The 21,728-nt window shown below is 40.0% G+C and overlaps 1 protein-coding gene and 1 long non-coding RNA gene across 8 annotated transcripts in view; one reads left to right on the plus strand and one right to left on the minus strand.

Moving 5' to 3' along the window:
- Positions 1-153: 153 nt before the first annotated feature.
- LOC111954745 (uncharacterized) lies at positions 154-16,162 on the minus strand. Of its 2 annotated transcripts, XR_002876035.2 has the most exons (3): positions 15,668-16,151; positions 1,427-1,613; positions 154-613 (listed from the first exon to the last, which is right to left on the minus strand). It is a non-coding gene; the product is annotated as an uncharacterized lncRNA (long non-coding RNA). The 2 variants fall into 2 exon arrangements; XR_011474439.1 differs by lacking the exon at positions 1,427-1,613 and having other exon boundaries at positions 15,668-16,162.
- Positions 14,155-21,728, plus strand: part of thrap3b (thyroid hormone receptor associated protein 3b) — a 29,924-nt gene continuing 22,350 nt past the window's right edge. For 5 of the 6 annotated variants that reach the window (XR_011474438.1, XR_002876032.3, XR_002876033.2 and 2 more), the window contains exon 1: positions 14,244-14,549. The gene's annotated coding sequence lies outside the window, so the exon portion shown is untranslated. The other variant, XM_023974648.2, reaches the window with a different exon arrangement.

The following is a 21,728-nucleotide window of genomic DNA, read 5'->3' on the forward strand; positions in this document are numbered from 1 at the left end:
AGAACAATATAATTGTTTTGAATATAATACCCGACTGTATATCTATATAATCAATCATGACCCTATGTAAAAAAATAAACCTCTTGTAAACAGAGTTAAGTGACCAACACAGAGGAGAGGCAATTATGTCTACCAACAAAATAATAGGAAGCGTTTGAAGCTGTTGAGGCATTTTTATTAAGCTGTTGAGGGGTTTAAAGCTGTTGACATGGTGCACAGTTAACCCCAGTTAAAGCTAAGGGGGACAGAAAGAGATGGAGAGACCTTGTGGAGGCCTTACACGCCACTCTGTGCAATGAGGCCCAAGTAAAGGGGACATACCTTTATCCCATAGCATACTCAGCAGAATTACCCTCAAACTTGACAGTGTGTTTCTGCATAACTAGAGCCACATCGGCTGAGTCCCAAATGGCACCCTATTYCCTACATAGTCCTATGGGCCCTGGTAAAAGGTAGTGCATTATATAGGGAATAGAGTGCCATTTGGTACACATGCTACTGTGGACAGCTCTCAGCCAGAAGCAGGAAATAGGTCACAGCACAAAATCGTTTGCATCACCGCTGTAGCAGCAGCCATCTTATTCCCACAGAATATGTACCTCCAGTCTTCTTCCTGTGAAAGTGAAGGGCAATGATCAAGGCTTTACATAGAAACAGGTACTGACAAAAGATGTTGTCTTCCACTTCAGTGTTTGGTTGAGTTTATGGTGGCCAGCCAGTCACTCACTACAACACACTCCAGATATAAACTGGCATTCCTACAATGGGAATGCAGTAAACTGGGAATCACACAGATAAAACCACAAAACACATTTGATAAAAACTCGAATGAATTGCAGCATGACCTTGTGTTTGTTCTGTTGGTTTAGAGTCCTGTCGTGGACAGACTACCTATCTCACCAAATTATGCAACATTGGTTGTTTTCCTTCTTTTTGAGTTGACTTACTTCATTGTCCTATGGGCCTAGTGTTGACATGTGCTATTGGTTTAGCCTTTTTGTGGGATGAAGACATCAAGTATACTAATCCCGTAACCTGGAAAGCCTATGACTAGATGACTCAAGTACTAGCATAAAAACTTTACCCATTTAGTTTATGCTTGCAGTTATGTGGTGTACAACAATTTCATGAACATAAAAGAGCATATTTCCTGAAGGATTGTGCATTTAAAGCAGAGCGCCAAGATTTTTTCACATAGGCCAAGGCTTTAGATGACTGGTTGTAGGTCTAGAGTCATAAAACCGCACAGAATATCAAGACGTTAGACATATGAAACTTCAGAAACTAGTAAGTGAGTTGTCAAAGGGATGTTACGGCAGACATGTCCTAAGGTTTACAACAATCCTTGCCATATCTTCATCTTATAGGTTAGTGTTTCCTTTACAGGGTCAAAACCTTTGAGGCAACAATTTTCATTGTCACCCACCTTTTGCCTGTTTAGTCCCTTCCCTCATGGAACGTAAAGCCCAAGTGAGACCATAAACAGTCTATAATAGTGATTGACAGGTCTAGGAGGCATGTGGCATTACACAATGTGTCGACAGGACATTGGGCATGGGCTAAATTTAATCTTGGCACCACCAGGTCTAGGGACACCTGCATTCCAAAAGCACCTGGAAGGAAGGGAGAGAAAAAAAAGTGTTTGTCACTGTCTCTGCAGCCTCTAAGGTCAAAAGGGGGTGAATTTACTACCACAGATGTGAGACGTGCTTGTAAAAATGATAAAGGATGCATCTTGGAGCTGGTAGTGGTTAGTTATGATATGTTATACAGTAAAGTAGACTATATTATATATGCAGTAGGAGAGAGATAGTTTTAGAAACTATCTGGATAGGCAGTTCCTCTGTCCTGGAGATGGTTTTAGAGAACAGCCGGGTTTGTCTCCTTTCCACAACCATTATGATGATACCCTGTATGTATGTGGTGCACAGTTAGCCTATTTAAAGAATATCAAGTATGGGACACATGTCAACGTAGCATGATAAGAACACAGTGAATAGAAAGGGAGTCACTGTCACTGCACGGAGTTGAAGTCGAGCCCATTTTTCCTGCTCAAGTCTCTCAGGGCATGACATATCTCACTATTTAGTTTCCAGAGAAATGACGTGTGTTAATTTATGCTTTGGATCAAACACACCTGATCTCATCAGGTTCTCTTTCAGGAGCCTGCAGCCAGGCACTGTTCAAACCCCAACTGCATGGTAGCAGTGATATAGTCAACACGACGTGACTTCTCAGCAGGGAGCAAAGATGCTGGTTTATGAGACCATCAAAACAAAGGCATCGTCTGCCAACAAGCTGCATGCTACCACCTTTCTGCCCTGTTAAATGGAAGGTAATGGAAATGCATAACTGCTGCTGGGGTCTACACATGGCACAGAACAAAAAGGGGACTACAGAGGTGCATTACTACACAAATCAGCTCTTTTTTACAAGAGCACAAAAATACAATCGCATTATTAAAGTTCATGCAGTAATTCTTGCTGGATTAATATGATTCTTATTCATTTGGATTTTAATGGGGATTTCCTCCCGAGTGCAAAAAGAATGCCTTTATCTGCCTTCTTCTGAATGGAAAAGTGCTGTTTTCTTCCATAACACATCTGGGGTTTTACTGAATTGGCTGGCTAGGCCTTGGCTTGGGTTTGGATAAAGATTGGCAGTGTATTCCATTGAATACAAAGATTTTTGTTTTAAACACTTCAGGGGGGAATAACATGTCCAACTGTGAAATGACTCCAGATTCCCACAATGTGCTCTCTCTGTGAATGGACAATGATTATAAAAATATGGGTCACACTTTATTTGGATAGTCCCATATAGAGGATGTACAGATGGTCATACTATCAACAAACTATCTGTTGATGAGCAAATACTTGCTAAGGGGAGGTTTAGAATAAGGATTAGGGTTATAATTAGGCTAAGGGTTAAGTTTAGGGTAGGGCAGAGGATAGTTAGTTGAAATGTTGTTGACGGTTATTGAACATCTACTAGGGACTATCCAAATAAAGTGTTACCAAAATCTGTTACACATTTACTACTGGCTAATACAATCCTCTACAGATGACTAATCCCACACACACAGCCATGTAAACCCATTCATGGGATACAGTATTCTATGGTCATTTCTATGTAAAAAGGACCCATGAGCACCAACATGGGAAGTTTATAGGTGCATATCAAATTGTGTCAAATGAAAGCGTAGAGTCTATATTTTGGGGAAATTAAGGCATAGATACGTTTACAAAAATGTTTTACATCGTAACAATTAAGAATAAGCAAAGACTTAAAAGAGGTCTTAAAAACATCTACTACAAAAAGTCTTAAAATGTATTTGAAATATATTAAAGCACAATTACATTGAAGTTAAGGCCCCTGCCAACTAATATCAACATTTATATTTAGTTTTGCAGAAATGATTTGCCTTCTGTAAGTTTAAGAAATATTGTCTAGGGTCTTGTCATTCTGTTACCAAAAACCTCATATCTTTAAGATATTTTCACATTTCTCTCCCTCATGAGGGAAAATTCTGAAAGTTCACAGAAGTAAAGGTAGACCTACTAATTAGTTAGTGTTTTTACTGCTAACAATTTTGTTTATGAATTACTAAGTATTTAAAACACGTCACTCTGTTATCAAATTGCTAAACAGAGTGACCCGAAAAATCTGTAACAGAATAGCTGCAATTGAATTGGTCACAATGGGAAATCATAGTAGTCAAACTAGTTGCAGTAGAGCACAGTACAGAGCAGTAAAATACAGTACAGTAGAGTATAGTGTAGTACAGTACCGTAGAGCACACGAGTAGAGTACAGTATAATGTAATATGCTCTACTTTACTGGACAGTAGTCTACTGTACTGAACTATACTTTTCTTTACCATACTGTGATGTCTAAACATATGACTGGAACAGATTTGGTCAGGTCTAGACTAACACATTTGGTCTTGTTTGGGGGAGGAGCTTGTTAGAACAATAGCCAGTGTGTAGAATAAGACCCAAACATGAAATGGAGGATATGAAATGTTTATACCTTTGTGTACATATTTCAGGATACATCAACATGAAGAGAATGACATAACTAAATGATGCATTTCCAGTATGTTTAGTACAGATCATGGACCAATGATGTAATTATGTTATCGTCATCCGAGTGTTGATCCACTTCACTTACTGTAGCTCAATAACCAAGAGATGTTTTCAAACTCAAGGTATCATATCATAGCTGACACCACAGGAGGCTGCTGAGGGGAGGACAGCTCATAATAATGGCCGGAACAGAGCGAATGGAATGGCAGTAAACACATGGAAACCATGTGTCTGATGCATTTGATAGCATTCCACTCCAGCCATTACCACGAGCCCGTCCTCCCCAATTAAAAATGGCACTGGGTGCTCTGCCTCAATTTTCTTTTTTTAATGATTTTACTATTCAATTACAACATCAACATAGGCCCCCAACAGATGGCCTTCATCTCCTCCTCACAGACAAATTGGGTTGAGGGGCACTATGACGCCAACACTAGAGTGTTGCTTTGTGCAAGTTATTTACAGATATGAACTAGACACAAATCAGATTAAGCTTCCTGTTGGCCTCGTCGAGGGGCGCCTACTGGGCACAGACGTCAGTTCAATGTCTATTTTTTAAAATGTACATTCGGTTGAGCTGTCAACTAGTGCGAATTCAACAAAACATTTCACCACCGTATCCGCCGATGTCGCACTTCCGCATCTTGCCATGAAAGGTGACAGAGCTAGAGCGGTGTTTGTCAGACCATGAGACATCCCAAAAATCGGTCTTACGTCTTTAGCGTCCGAACGGGTTGGCCTACAAACTATTATGACCCCTCTATGAAAAGGTGAGACTCTCACTAATATGTCAGTCTCCAGTTGGCTCTACAACCCCCACAAACGTCTTGGGACTCGTATGATGTCGGTACAGCCGATCTGCCAACTTCTGAGACTCTTGAACAGGTACATGTCGGTTGTTTTGCTCTAGGACGCCCACAGGCCTCACAAGACTCTTCTGAAGGCCCCCCAGTACCAGTTAATTTTTTTATGAATGGAAGTATCTCTTATATCTCCCTCTCTAACTTTAATTAGCAGCTGTCAGAGCAGCTTACCGATCACTGTACACAGCCAATCTGTAAATAGCACACCCAACTACCTCATCCCCATATTATTACTTACCCTCTTGCACCCCAGTATCTCTACTTGCACATCACTCCAGTGTTAATTGCTAAATTGTAATTATTTCTCCTCTATGGCCTATTCATTGCCTTACCTCCTAACTCTTCTACATTTGCACACACTGTACATAGATTTTTCTATTGTGTTATTGACTGTACGTTTGTTTGTAGCTCTGTTGTTTTTGTCGCTTTGCTTTATCTTGGCCAGGTCACAGTTGTAAATGAGAACTTGTTCTCAACTGGCCTACCTGGTTAAATAAAACATTTAAAARAATATGGAAATTGTTTAGTACCAAAAATAATGGGTTAAATGCATGTAAAAAAATAAATCCTTATATCTCTCAGATACAGTACCAGTCAAAAGTGTGGACACCTACACATCCAAGGGTTTTTCTTTATTTTTACCATTTTCTATATTGTAGAATAGTGAAGACTATCAAAACTATGAAATAACACATACAGAATCATGTAATAACCCCAAAGTGTTAAACAAATCAAAATATATTGTATATAGTAGCCACCCTTTGCTTTAATGACAGCTTTGCACACTCTTTGTATTATCTCATCCAGCTTCATGAGGTAGTCACCTGGAATGCATTTTAACAGGTGTGCCTTGTTAAAAGTTGATTTGTGGAATTTCTTTCCTTCTTAATTTGTTTGAGCCAATCAGTTGTGTTGTGATAACATAGGGGTGGTATACAGAAGCTAGCCCTATTTGGTAAAAGACCAAGTCCATATTATGGCAAGAACAGCTCAAATAAGCAAAGAGAAACTACAGTCCATCATTACTTTAAGACATGAAGGTCAGTCAATGCGGAAAATTTCAAGAACTTTGAACATTTCTTCAAGTGTAGTCGCAAAAACCATCCAGCGCTATGATGAAACTGGCTCTCATGAGCACCGCCACAGGAAAGAAAGACCCAGAGTTACCTCTGCTGCAGAGGATAAGTTCATTAGAGTTACCAGCCCCAAATAAATGCTTCAGATTTCAATTGACACACACATCTCAACATCAACTGTTCAGAGGGGACTGTGTGAATCAGGCCTTCATGGTCAAATTGCTGCAAATAAACTACTACTAAAGGACACCAATAATAAGAAGAGACTTGCTTGGGCCAAGAAACACAAGCAATGGACATTGGACAGATTTCCACCAGTCTTTTGGTCTGATGAGTCCAAAATTTTAGATTTTTGGTTCCAACCACCGTGTCTATGAGACAGAGAGTAGGTGAACGGATGATCTTCACATGTGTGTTTCCAACTATGAAGCATGGAGGAGGAGGTGTGATGATGTGGGGGTGCTTTGCTGGTGACACTGTCTGTGATTTAGAATTCTAGGCACACTTAACCAGCATGGCTACCACAGCATTCTGCAGCGATACACCATCCCATCTGGTTTGCTCTTAGTGGGACTATCATTTGTTTTTCAACAGGACAATGACCCAACACACCTCCAGGTGGTGTAAGGGCTATTTGACCAAGGAGAGTGATCAAGTGCTGCATCAAATGGCCTCCACAATCACCCACCCTCATCCCAAATGAGATGGTTTGGGATGAGTTGGACCGCAGAGTGAAGGAAAAGCAGCCCACAAGTGCTCAGCATGTGGGAACTCCTTCAAGACTGTTGGAAAAGTGTTTCAGATTAAGCTGTTTGAGAGATGCCAAGAGTGTGCAAAGCTGTCATCAAGGCAAAGGATTGCTACTTTGAAGAATATAAAATAGATTTAGATTTGTTTAGCACTTTTTTGGTTACTACATGATTCCATATACAGTGGGGAGAACAAGTATTTGATAACCTGCAAAATCGGCAGTGTTTCCTACTTACAAAGCATGTAGAGGGCTGTAATTTTTATCATAGGTACACTTCAACTGTGAGAGACGGAATCTAAAACATTTTATTGCATGACATAAGTATTTGATACATCAGAAAAGCAGAACTTAATATTTGGTACAGAAACCTTTGTTTGCAATTACAGAGATCATACGTTTCCTGTAGTTCTTGACCAGGTTTGCACACACTGCAGCAGCGTTTTTGGCCCACTCCTCCATACAGACCTTCTCCAGATCCTTCAAGGTTTCGGGGCTGTCGCTGGGCAATACGGACTTTCAGCTCCCTCCAAAGATTTTCTATTGGGTTCAGGTCTGAAGACTGCTAGGCACTCCAGGACCTTGAGATGCTTCTTACCGAGCCACTCCTTAGTTGCCGGCTGTGTGTTTCGGGTCGTTGTCATGCTGGAAGACCCAGCCACGACCCATCTTCAATGCTCTTACTGAGGGAAGGAGGTTGTTGGCCAAGATCTCGCGATACATGGCCCCATCCATCCTCCCCTCAACACGGTGCAGTCGTCCTGTACCCTTTGCAGAAAAGCATCCCCAAAGAATGAGTTTCCACCTCCATGCTTCACGGTTGGGATGGTGTTCTTGGGGTTGTACTCATCCTTCTTCTTCCTCCAAACACGGCGAGTGGAGTTTAGACACAAAAAGCTCTATTTTTGTCTCATCAGACCACAAGACCTTCTCCCATTCCTCCTCTGGATCATCCAGATGGTCATTGGCAAACTTCAGACGGGCCTGGACATGCGCTGGCTTGAGCAGGGGACCTTGCGTGCGCTGCAGGATTTGATCCATGACGGCGTAGTGTGTTACTAAAGGTTTTCTTTGAGACTGTGGTCCCAGCTCTCTTCAGGTCATTGACCAGGTCCTGCCGTGTAGTTCTGGGCTGATCCCTCAGCTTCCTCATGATCATTGATGCCCCACGAGGTGAGATCTTGCATGGAGCCCCAGACCGAGGGTGATTGACCGTCATCTTGAACTTCTTCCATTTCTAAATAATTGCGCCAACAGTTGTTGCCTTCTCACCAAGCTGCTTGCCTATTGTCCTGTAGCCCATCCCAGCCTTGTGCAGGTCTACAATTTTAGCCATGATGTCCTTACACAGCTCTCTGGTCTTGGCCATTGTGGAGAGGTTGGAGTCTGTTTGATTGAGTGTGTGGACAGGTGTCTTTTATACAGGTAACGAGTTCAAACAGGTGCAGTTAATACAGGTAATGAGTGGAGAACAGGAGGGCTTCTTAAAGAAAAACTAACAGGTCTGTGAGCCGGAATTCTTACTGGTTGGTAGGTGATCAAATACTTATGTCATGCAATAAAATGCAAATTAATTACTTAAAAATCATACAATGTGATTTTCTGGATTTTTTCTCACAGTTGAAGTGTACCTATGATACAAATTACAGACCTCTACATGCTTTGTAAGTAGGAAAACCTGCAAAATCGGCAGTGTATCAAATACTTGTTCTCCCCACTATGTTATTTCATAGTTTCCGAACTTTTGACTGGTACAGACAATTCAGAACAAACTTCTTTTAGATGTTATGTCGCCATCTGTTCCATGTAGTGAATCTGTTATTCATTGTGTTTGTATGGGCTAACAACAGTAAGGTCAAAAATGATTTATCTAATAATTGTTTTATATATTTATGTTTATAGTTCAAAGAGTCTTAAAATTCCAAATCAAATAGCCAGAAGGTTGTGGGTTTATTAGGCCACTGTAGACAAGAGTAGGGGTGGAAAGATCTCCTTTATAGTAAAACCACTGCATGAATCTATCATTGTATTTGCAGGTCAGAGAGAAAAATGGCCTTTATAAACATTTGATGCAATTCTACATAATTTTACATATTAGCAGAATATTTTTTTAAACCACACAAATTACAGGGCAAGAATGGACAGAGGGATGTGTTCATCTTATCATATTTCTCCAATGCCAAATCAGTGCATCTTGATTATTGTCCAGTCGTGTGGTCGATTCCCGCAAGGAAAGACCTAGTTAAGCTGCAGTTGGCCCAGAACAGAGCGGCATGTCTTGCTCTTCACTGTAATCAGAGGGCTAATATAAATACTACGCATGCCAGTCGCTCTTGGCTAAGAGTTGAGGGACAAAATGCATCACTTCTTTTCATAAGAAACATTCATGTGTTAAAAACCCCACATTGTTTGCATATTCAATTTACACAGCTCTGACACACACATACACTTCCCCACCAGACATGCCACCAGGGGTCTTTTCACAGTCCCCAAATCCAGAACAAATTCACGAAAGCGTACAGTATTATATAGAGCCGTTGCATCTCACATTGCTCAAATGAACAGGAAACCTGGTTTAAAAAAACAGATAAAGCAACACCTCACGGAACAACATCTTTCCCCTATTTGACCTAGATAGTTTGTCTTGCTCAAATGATATGTAGGCTGTGTGCCTTTTTCATATTGATGTAGTTCTGTCCTTGAGCTGCTCTTGTCTATTAAATGTTCTGTATTATGTCATGTTTCATGTTGTTTGTGGACCCCAGGAAGAGTAGCTGCTGCTTTTGCAACAGCTAATGGGATCCTAATAAAATACCAAAACTGACCCTGTTTGCAAATAATTCAATCTGAGAAGTCATTAGGAATCTGAGCATGGTACTTTCAAAGTTAGGCCTATCTTTTTACTTCAGACAGAGTAGACCTACCAACACAGAAAAATGTAAGTTTTAACTGCTGGCTAGTCTTCTTCCGTGGCTTAAGCCAATGAGTGAAGGTCACAAGTGTTTCCCAAAAAGCTGTCGGCGTTTCAACATCTATTGTACAGAAAGTGAATAGCTTAATCAATTGGCAGTGACAGAACTAGATTACTTCCCAAGTAAAGTCAATTTTTTGTCTCCTCGGCTATAGAAGGTTGTAGCTCAGCCTCAATGTCAAAGGAACAAAACAATGATATCCCCATATGCATTGGAGTCAGGTCTTTTCCGGGTATTTACAGATTGTTTCTAGCATAAAGCATCGCGGACCAAAGCGCTGTTATAGATCACTTTATGCTGTATAATCTGAGCCGTTTTATTTTTTTTCAAAGTCTTAAGCTCTTTAATAAAAAAGGTAGAACTATGGCATACCCTCTCATACCCCCTCAATTTGAGTCTTGGTTTTAAYTTAACAGCCCTTCACTGACATGGATGTAAGCCATTTAACGAGTGCATGGTGGGTGGAGGAATTGACCAACATGTCTGTCAAACAGGTAGGCCTACCTGTTATTTCTTAAATAGGAAGAAACAGGCTCCAACACAGGGTCTCTTGATAGTAAAGTCTAATTAAAATGAAGGTTTAAATGAATTATGCCTACTCGAATTTGCGTACTTTCAGCAGCACRAGCTGTCTATTTCTGATTGATTGTGCCGAGGGTGCTGCTTCAAGTTTCAGCTCCACAATATAAGTTACTTGAATCTGGCTTTATTGTGAGATCAATAATTCTGATAAATACATCATGGACAAGAAACTATCAAAGTTGAACTCCAGTCCTCCTTATCTTCACGCTCTCCTTCTCAATCTGAACAGAACTAGGCTATAGGCTAGTCTACACGCAAGAYAGTGACTTTTTTGGACTAGGCCTAATAAAAAAACATTTCCGTAAAAAGCCTTTGACTCTCCTCCTGAACTGCCACTGTAGGCCTACACAGCACAGCCATTGGTTAGGCAGCACACAAAAACTATTTTGATCAGCAAGAGCAGAGCAGGCCGTGGCTCAGGGTTGAAATAGCCATTGCAGTGTGTAGTGCAGCCTAGTTTTATTTACACCATCCCAGCAGCTATCTTAGAAAAACAACTTTGTTTCTGTTCTTCTCTGACAGTGGAGACTCCTCAGAGGACAAAGGGGAGGACAATCTTCCTCAGTGAATTTCAGAAAAATAAAAAAAAACTTTAAAAATGTTATCCATTTCAGATAAAACTATACTAAATATCATGGATCATTTAGCTATTTGATTTAGAATTTTAGGACTCCTTTAGGTATTTAAAACAATTATTGAAAAATGATTTGATAAAATATTGAATTTGGCCTTTACTACTATAGCCAATAGAAACGCATTGAATTACACATTCATAAATGGTAAAAAAAAAAGACATTCAAAAAATAAATCATAAGGAGTAAGGTTTTGAAGTGGCTGTCCTATATCTAGGAGGTATAAGAAAGGTATAAGAAATATTTTTGTTGGCAAAAAACTACCTCCTTTCGTTTGTATGGGTTACCTTCAGACTTGAGAATTGTGGGGGTCGTAAAAGCAAAACGGAGAACACCATTGTGTTCGTGAGAGTCTCCCCTTTCCATAATAGTTTGTAGGCGAAACCGTTCGGACGCTACAGACGTTTTCGGGAGAAGACTGATTGGGATGTCTCATGGTCTGACAAAAACGCTGTAGCTCGGCCACCTTCCACTGCAGATGGTCGACATAGGCGGATGCACTCAGCCCATGCAAAAAAACTGATATCTCCAGCTTAAACTGACGGATTTTGATGGGGATTTTTAAAATTATTTTACTTAGATTGACGTACGGGTGCTTCAATAGACTCTTAAAGATTAAAACACACTGTTTTGCAAGGAAGGTCTACAGTAGCCTCAACAGCACTCTGTAGGGTAGCACCATTGTGTAGCCAGAGGCCATCTTGTTTCCTTCCTCCTCGGGGTACATTGACTTCAAAACAAAACCTAGGAGGCTCATGGTTCTCACCCACTTCCATAGACTTACACATTAATTATGACAATGTTGGGACGTCCTCCAACCTATCAGATCTCTTGCAGCATGAACTGACATGTTGTACACCCAATCAAAGGAAAAGAGAATGAATCTAGTACTGAAAGCATAAGCTACAGCTAGCTAGAATTGCAGTGCATAACCTGTGGTGGGTAGTTGACTCAGAGAGAGAAAGACAATAGTTGAACAGTTTTCAAAAAATTTATTCCTTCAAAAATGAAGGARAAGCAACAGGGAGAGAGAGATAGCTATATTTTGTTGTATTTTTTTCACTTTCACTTACTTAGCTAGTGAATGCAGCTAGCTAGTTTACCCTGATCAAACACCCGGCTCAAACAGAGAGGGATGCTATGTTAGCTGGTTGGCTATGTCTATCCAACACTGGAACTCTTCCAAGTTAAGGTAAGCTTTTGATTTTATTCATGTATTGCCACCGGGACCCGCTGTTGTAACTGCTAAACTGCTTGCTGAGTGTACACTGTACTACATGATTGTAGCGGGTTTACTAACGTGTTAGTTCTAGTAGCTATGTTGACTATGACGTTGCTAATATGCTGACAATGATGTAGGTTGTGGGTAGTGGTTAGCAGTTAGAATATGTAGGTTTGGGTTGGAAAGGTTTTTTCGCTAGGTGATTGTGCACTGAAGTCCACAAGCAAAGGGAAAAGGTGAGAGGAGGAGAGTGCGTAGATGCGAGAAGGAATTATACAACAAGTAGTGATCATGCTGTTTGAATGTGTCTGCTATGAAAGTGAACTGTGTTTGCGTGAGATCAGGGATGTATTCCTTCAGCCGATTCTGTTGAAAAACGTTTCTTAAACTGAAACAAACAGAACAAAGCGGGGATAAACATAACTCAATTTTTCCAATAGAAACTCTTGTTTGCAACTGTTGAACTAATGATTACACCCAAGATTAAATGTGCCAATGTCTGTCACCTTGGTTACTCAAATTCTCTCGATCTGTGCAGCTATGTTGTAAACTTTCATTCATAGGCTAGGTTGTAGCAACCTCATGATGGGTATAGGGAAAATGTTAATATCAAATACTATCTTAAACCTATCGATGTTACATTGAGCTGGGTGAATGGATTACTGTAATAGAAATAACGCCATGCTCATATATATATATATATAAAAAAATTGTCCTCCCTCATTTTAAAACGGCACCAACCGCCACTGTTCTCCGGGCATGCACTTCTTAGCCTTTAGTCTATAGGCTATGGATCATTTGATTGAGACCACACTAAATAGCCTATAAGTACACTTGATATTGTGCGCCCGGTGGAGAATCAGAGATGAGGGGCGGCATCGGGCACACATTGATATATAGCCTAAAAAGCAACTAATTTAAAACACTGAGAAATATTGACATTTCATAAATKACAAATTACATGACCCTCCCCTGGACTAAATTWAAAAAAAATATTAAACCCTCACCCATTTTCCTCCAGGTAACCATTATTTAAATGTCTATCCATCCCTTAGGAGATAGTTGAGAGCCAATGCTAACTAATGTGCAAGACTTTCAGTCATTGCACTAATGCTAGTTAGCAACTTCCTTCAAACTGCACCCAGAGAAAATTGTATCCACAAGTTCATCTCACTCTGGGAAAGTAGATCAAGGGCCTCATTGCCAAAATCCCAAGGTATCCCTTTAAGTAACCTTCTGTCTTATGTAACCATACCAAACAACATATCAATTTGAGTGTCCCGACCCATATTAATGTGTACTATTTTACACCTAGTCTATGAGACCAGGCTGAATGCTCACATCCATCGCTGCAATGACCCCATTTGTAGAGCTTGTAATTGGATTGATAGAGTAAATACATTAAGTGATTTGCATGATTAAAACAGTATATAMATTTTTATGCTAAGTAAAAAGTATGGTCAATTAAGTCACACTTTCCTTTTCATTAGGGACAGATAGTTTGGACAGGTAGCCAACTGCTTGTAAAATGTATGAAACATTTTAGAGTATGATGAAGCAAAAGGGGGTTGAGCGCATGTTCATTGAGGTCAATACTGGTAGAGGAAACAGTGCATCCTGTAGTCTATTTCGAGCCCAAGAAAATGCGTCTCATCAGGAAAGCACAATACACTGCAGGTTCAGGTAATATTTTACAGTAGTAGCCTACAGTAGCTACTGGATGACTGATTGGCAGCATGATTTGAATAATCCAAATAATAATCAAATGAGWTGGGGGGCAAGCCTTAATTAAAGATTTGACAGGGAAATCTAGGAAGGAAATTTGACCTCAATCAAAGAGGAAGAGGCATAGCAAGATGTTTCACTCTCGCCAAAATGTCTAAAATAAGCAGAATTTGTTCCTATGGGCTTATTTTTGACCTAATCACCTGCTTTCCTGCCTTTGGGACAACGACTCCATTGTTGGGGCGGAGATATGAGCATCTCGTCGTTATATACCGATCTCTGCCTCACTTGCCTACTGCTGCTGCGTACTGTACCTTACGACTCACTGGTGAGGGGACCAAATGGCTCAATACATTTGGTAGCTAGCGTACGGTACTTGTGGATATACATTAGCTACGATATCTCAGAAATATGTATGTATTTAGCAGAAAATTACATTTATGACTTCGGGTAGTTAAGTTAAATACCGACCGTGCAACTGCGTCCTCCTTGTCAGGGGTAACGTTATTCAGTTGCTTTATCGGAAAGCAGCAGGAGCGTATTGGTCTGGTTTGGCTAGCAACACAATTTAGCTAACTGTTAACATTTTATTTGAATTAACAAACAAGCTCGCTAACTTAGCCGTGTGAAACCAGTCTGAGGTAAGTGAAAGGGCATGTTGTTTTATAAACCAGTTATTTTACCTGTTGACGTCTGCCAGTGAAGCTAGTTAGCTAGCTAACGTTAGCTGCCCACCCCCTAGCCGATTCAACTCCAGTTTAGTCGGCTACCCACCCTCTGCTCTCCAGCCAGGTAACTAGTCACTTGAATACTAAAATCGTGTAGTTAGCTTGTTAACCAATTAAAGTTTAACCCAGTTTACTGTAAAAATTGACTCGCTAGGTAGTTAGAAAACGCAATTCTAGCTAGCTACCTGATTTTATATAGTTAATCTGGTTCATTATTAGCCTTGACTTTAGCTAACTAACTAGCCACAATGTGTACACTGACTGTTGTCATGTCCATTACTCCACTAGTAGCTAGAGCAGCTGTTTGCCTCTGTAAACATAGCTATGTTTGCCAMGCACATTAGGATAATTAAACAGCTAAATGAGTGCAAAAACAGATGTATTCACCAACTGTTAATGACCTAACTAACGTCGGGCATCAAACGGTTGCTGTCATCTGTTTTTTTGGGGTTGTATAATGTAGCCTCATGTGAAATCAACAATAGCCTACAGTATTGTAGCCAGAATTTTAAATGATACTCCACCAGCATTAATCATGTGAGTAGTAATACATCCTTGAAATATAAGCTTATGTGCGTCTTCTTGATGGACCAAAAGCAGACCGATCACATGTCAATCGGGCAACATTTCAGGGACTAGAATGCTCCCAATCAATGTCAATATTTAAATGAGATTGCTCTAGATTAGACGACTCCGCGGTTGTCACTAGCCAGTGAAAATTGCTATATCATAAAAATTTATGAAAACAAATTTGCTTTAAGGGATCATCCATCCCAAAACAGAAATTCATGAGTGGTAAATAACACTAATGTAAAAAATTATTTGAACAAATGTTTCATTTTGTCGTTAAGGAAATCTGTTGCAGCTCAAATCTACTACAAAACCCACAATGCAAGTCTCTCTCGCTGGGCTAGGTAGCTAGAAAACATAGCTACACACAATAGTAGCAGTCAATATAAGCATGTGAAGTAACTAGCTAGCTGTAAAATCGCCTAAACAAACAACACTATCAATTTAGAAGTCTTACTCACCGAGTTCAACTTCCAGTTCGTTTCTGCCACTGAGCTATAAACGGCGTCTCTACCCAGAGCAACGTTGCTTTCCCACAGAGATACTTTTGAGGAGATGGGGTACTCCATTCGAATCGTATTAACGCCCATTGTGAACATTGCCCGTAAATCGTCCATGAGCCGCGCGGTGCATTGCATTCCCTGTCAATGAGAGCTCTCCTTCAAGTAGGGAATGGGAGTCAATTGAGCCCTAGCTCAAAAGCCAAACATTAGCATGAATTTCGAGAAACAAGAAGTACAACGTTGCAAACCATTTCCAAGGTGTGAGATAATTAACTTGTTCGCTGTAATATCATATAGCTTTGGAATCATGACATTACGTACTTTTGAGGAAAATAGGCAACTTTCTCGACTCTTACTCTACGTGATTTAGCATGACGACGTGAATGTGATGGGTCGACAGTCAGTTGGGTGGGGCGTTTCTCCATTCCTTTATTTAATATCTCTGTTTCACAGACAGGGCGCATTGCGACATGGTACTTGAAGGAGAAACAGAGTTGAATAATTTTGGACACTGTTTAGATAAAGCACATCGAAGTGAAATATTTCATTTTTCATGACGATATAAACGGATGGATGTGTTCTAGACAATTATGCCCATACCATCTATTGGCTGCTGTGGCGATCTGGAGTGCATTTCATTGTTTTAAAAGTGTTATGAAATATGATAGTGTTATTTCCAGTGACGAGTTAGGTTGGGATTAGTCATAATTATGACTTTGTGGTGACTAGTGAGGACCCGACTCGGGATTCAATATACTCAGTAACAAGAAACCGAGGCTTACAACTCTTAATATCATTATTTACCGAATATGTTCAACCATAGGGCTTAGGCTGTATAGGCTATGTCATAATTTAAAGCTTCAATATGTAACTTTTTTTGGCGACCTGACCAAATTTAGATAGAAATGGGATTATAGATATGTAATTCTCACTGAAAGCAAGTCTAAGAAGGGATAGATCTGTTCTGTGCTCCATTTCAATGCTTCCAGTTAAGTTTCGTTTTTACTTTCGGTTTTGTACACCAGCTTCAAACAGCTGAAAAATACAATATGTGGTTATTGAAAATATATTTCACAGCTGTTTAGATGGTACGATGATTCTCTACACTATACTTGCTTGTTTTGTCACATACACTGAAATTAGTTGAACTATTAGAATTTTAGCAACCAGGAAATGTCAGTGATTTATGCATATTGCACCTTTTTAARAAAAATCTGTGTATATACACTACTGTTCAAAAGTTTTGGGTCACATAGAAATGTAAAATACATGAAATGAGTTGCAAAATTAATAGGAAATATAGTCAAGACGTTGACAAGTTTATAAATAATGATTTTTAATTTAAATAATAATTGTGTCCTTCAAATTTTGCTTTTGTCAAAGAATCCTCCATTTGCAACAATTACAGCCTTGCAGACCTTTGGCATTCTAGTTGTCAATTTGTTGAGGTAATCTGAAGAGATTTCACCCCATGCTTCCTGAAGCACCTCCCACATTGGATTGGCTTGATGGGCACTTCTTACGTACCATATGGACAAGTTGCTCCCACAACAGCTCAATATGGTTGAGATCCGATGACTGTGCTGGCCACTCCATTATAGACAGAATACCAGCTGACTGCTTCTTCCCTAAATAGTTATTGTATAGTTTGGAGCTGTGCTTTGGGTCATTGTCCTGTTGTAGGAGGAAATTGGCTCCAATTAAGCGGCGTCCACAGGGTATGGCATGGCGTTGCAAAATGGAGTGATAGCCTTCCTTCTTCAAGATCCCTTTAACGCTGTACAAATCTTCCACTTTACCACCATCAAAGCAGCTCCAGACCATCCCATTGCCTCCAATATACTTGACAGATGGCGTCAAGCACTCCTCCAGCATCTTTTCATTTTTTCTGCGTCTCACAAATGTTCTTTGTGATCCGAACACCTCAAACTTAGATTCGTCTGTCCATAACACGTTTTTCCAATCTTTCTGCTACAATAGTAATTTACAACATTAACAATGTCTACACTGTATTTCTGATCAATTTGAAGTTATTTTAATGGACAAAAAATGTGCTTTTCTTTCAAAAACAAGAACGTTTCTAACACAGAACCCAAACCGGCTGCACGCATGCGCCATCGTGCATAMATTTATTTTGTCCCCCCACACCAAACGCGATCACGACACGCAGGTTAAAATATCAGAACAAACTCTGAACCAATTACATTAATTTGGGCACAGGTCGAAAAGCATTAAACATTTATGGCAATTTAGCTAGCTAGCTTGCACTTGGTAGCTAATGTGTCATATTTAGCTAGCTTGCTGTTGCTAGCTAATGTGTCCTGGGATATAAACATTGAGTTGTTATTTTACCTGAAATGCACAAGGTCCTCTACTCCGACAATTAATCCACACATAAAACGGTCAACCGACTCGTTTCTAGTCATCTATCCTCCTTCCAGGCTTTCTATTCCCTGGACTTTATATTGCGATTGGCAACTTTCATAAATTATGGTGCATTACCTCCACTGACCTTGTTCGTCTTTCAGTCACCCATGTGGGTATAACCAATGAGGAGATGGCACGTGGGTACCTGCTAGAGGTCAACCGATTAATCAGAATGGCCGATTAATTAGGGCCGATTTCAAGTTTTCATAACAATCGGTAATCGGCATTTTTGGACACCGATTGTGGCCGATTTAAAAAAAWAMAAWAAAAWMAACATTTTTTTATATTTTTTTAACCTTTAATTTAACTAGGCAAGTCAGTTAAGAACACATTCTTATTTTCAATGACGGCCTAGGAATGGTGGGTTAACTGCCTTGTTCATGGGCAGAACGACAGATTTTTAACTTGTCAGCTCGGGGATTAGATCTTGCAACCTTCCGGTTACTAGTCCAATGCTCTAACCATACGCGAGTGCAGCAAGAAGCCAAGGTAAGTTGCTAGCGAGCATTAAACTTATCTTATAAAAAAACAATCAACCTTTACATAATCACTAGTTAACTACACATGGATGAKGATATTACTAGTTTATCTAGCGTGTCCTGCGTTGCATATAATCGATGCGGTGCCTGTTATTTTCTCATCTAATCACAGCCTACTTTTCCAAACGGGTGAGGATTTAACAAGMGCATTCGCGAAAAAAKCACTGTCATTGCACCAATGTGTACCTAACCATAAACATCAATGCCTTTCTTTAAAATCAATACACAAGTATAGATTTTTAACCTGCATATTTAGTTAATATTGCCTGCTAACATGACTAACTTTTAACTAGGGAAATTGTGTCACTTCTCTTGCGTTCCGTGCAAGCGGTTAGGGTTAGCAGTTTGGGCCGCCTGGCTCGTTGCGAACTGTGTGAAAACCATTTATTCCTAACAAAGACCGTAATTAATTTGCCAGAATTGTACATAATTATGACATAACATTGAAGGTTGTGCAATATTTATACTTAGGGATGCCACCCGTTAGATAAAATACAGAATGGTTCCGTACTTCACTAAGAATAAACGTTTTGTTTTCGAAATGATAGTTTCCGGATTTGACCATATTAATGACCTAAGGCTCGTATTTCTGTGTGTTATTATGTTATAATTAAGTCTATGATTTGATATTTGATAGAGCAGTCTGACTGAGTGGTGGTAGGCAGCAGCAGGATCGTAAGCATTCATTCAAACAGCACTTTCGTGCATTTGCCAGCAGCTCTTCGTTGTGCTTCAAGCATTGAGCTGTTTATGACTTCAAGCCTATCAACTCCCAAGATTAGGCTGGTGTAACCGATGTGAAATGGCTAGCTAGTTAGCGGGGTGTGCGCTAATAGCGTTTCAATCGGTGACGGCACTCGCTCTGAGACCTTGAAGTAGTTGTTCCCCTTGCTTTGCAAGGGCCGYGGCGTTTGTGGAGAAATGCATAACGATGCTTCGAGGGTGGCTGTTTTCGATGTGTTCCTGGTTCGAGCCCAGGTAGGGGCGAGTGGAGGGACGGAAGCTATACTGTTACACTGGCAATACTAAAGTGCCTATAAGAACATCCAATAGTCAAAGGTATATGAAATACAAATAGTATAGAGATGAATAGTCCTATATTAACTACAACCTAAAACTTCTTACCTGGGAATATTGAAGACTCATGTTAAAAGGAACCACCAGCTTTCATATGTTCTCATGTTCTGAGCAAGGAACTTAAACGTTAGCTTTTTTACATGGCACATATTGCACTTTTACTTTCTTCTCCAACACTTTGTTTTTGCATTATTTAAACCAAATTGAACATGTTTCATTATTTATTTTAGGCTAAAATGATGTATTATATTAAGTTAAAATAAAAGTGTTCATTCAGTATTGTTGTAATTGTCATTATTACAAATAAATAAATAAATAAAATTGTCCGATTTAATCGGTGTCTGCTTTTTTTGGTCCTCCAATAATCGGTATCGGCGTTGAAAAAATCCTAATCGGTCGACCTCTAGTACCTGCTTCTATAAACCAATGAGGAGATGGGAGAGGCAGGACTTGCAGCGCGATCTGCGTCACAAATAGAACTGACTTCTCGTTGGCGAGCGCGCAWTAATTGAATAATATAGATTTCTAAATTTATTTTGCAACGCTCGCGCATGCGATGTAGTCAGGGTATTAGTGACCCCAAACTTTTAAACGGTAGTGTATATGCTAGGCCTGCGTKTGCACTAGGATAGGTCCCACATTTAGTAACCACAGGCTCTTTTTGTCTGCCTGTATGTTGACCAGAATTAGAAGCCTCTTACTGTGAAATACCCAGCTAAAGTTCAGGTTATGTGACTTGCACTACTCTCTGTGAGAGACTACTGCTTAGTTGAAGTGTAAACTTTTAGGTCTGAATGAGTAACATAGCGAAGTCAAAAAGCCATGTTCTTCAGAATCTGAAAGCTGAGGATCTAGATACCTAGGTTGTAAAGGAACATTCTGTCAGATTTCCTGTGTTGTACATGATGTGTCAACACTTCCCGTGACCCCACCGCCCTTGTCTCGTTTGCACACTACAACCCCTTACCAGCATACTGTTCAAGAAGTGGAAGAACAACACATTGTGAAATATTTATTCTCTGTTCTGATTTCTTGACTTAAGTTCGAGAGGGGGTAAGTGTTTGTCCCAAATGGCACCTTATTCACTACATAGCGCACTACTTTTAGGGATCTGGTCAAAAGTAGTGCACTATGTAGGGAATAGGGTGCTATTTGGGATGTAGACAGAGAAAGCCAGTTTTGATGAATAAGGTTGATAATGCGGGCCAGGGAAAGTGAAGGAAGGCATTGCGGAGTAAATACAATACAGTGCTTGTAACATGCACTCTGCAGGATSCACTGCACAGCCATGGGAATGAGGAAAGGAGCATCAGACAGTGAGGATTTGCATACAAACCTTCCGTTGCTAATTATTAACCAGTAGACAGCCTTGTTTATCATAGGTCTACCTCTGTCTTTTCTGTATTAGGCTACTCATTATAGCCTATGTCCCAACATTAGGCTCTAACTGGTTTGGTGAGAACAATAGGCAAGAAATAGGCCTACAAGTGCAAAATTGCAAATGCTCATCATTGTGTTGATTGCAATGTATAGATACAACCTGTGAGAACAAGTTAATCATATTTAGGCAGTTGATTGAAGAAAAACATTTGTTTGTGGTTGAAATACTGCTTGGACAAGAAATCAAAATCTAAGTTCCTTAGTCGCATACACAGATTTGCAGATGTTATTGCAGGTGCCGTGAAATGCTTGCAATCGATTTTAATTGATAAATGATTTACGCCGCCTACCTTTTGATGGTGTGTGCAGTGCATCCTTATTCGCTATGAGCAAATGCAAAGGTTAGGCCTAATTGTTTAACAGAGTCTTTATGCATTGCTAGTTAGTGTTATGTATGTGGACTACCTTAAAGTTAACTCCTCTAAATATTTGAAATAATGTTTTGTTAGCAATGAAATAGAAAAATGCGAGCACTTGACCCCTGACTTCTGCCACTCTCCTGGCCCATTTGGGCCATAGTGTCCTCTACTGTCAAT

The sequence above is a fragment of the Salvelinus sp. IW2-2015 genome, linkage group LG30 (assembly GCF_002910315.2).
Source record: "Salvelinus sp. IW2-2015 linkage group LG30, ASM291031v2, whole genome shotgun sequence".
NCBI classification, from domain to species: Eukaryota; Metazoa; Chordata; class Actinopteri; order Salmoniformes; family Salmonidae; genus Salvelinus; species Salvelinus sp. IW2-2015.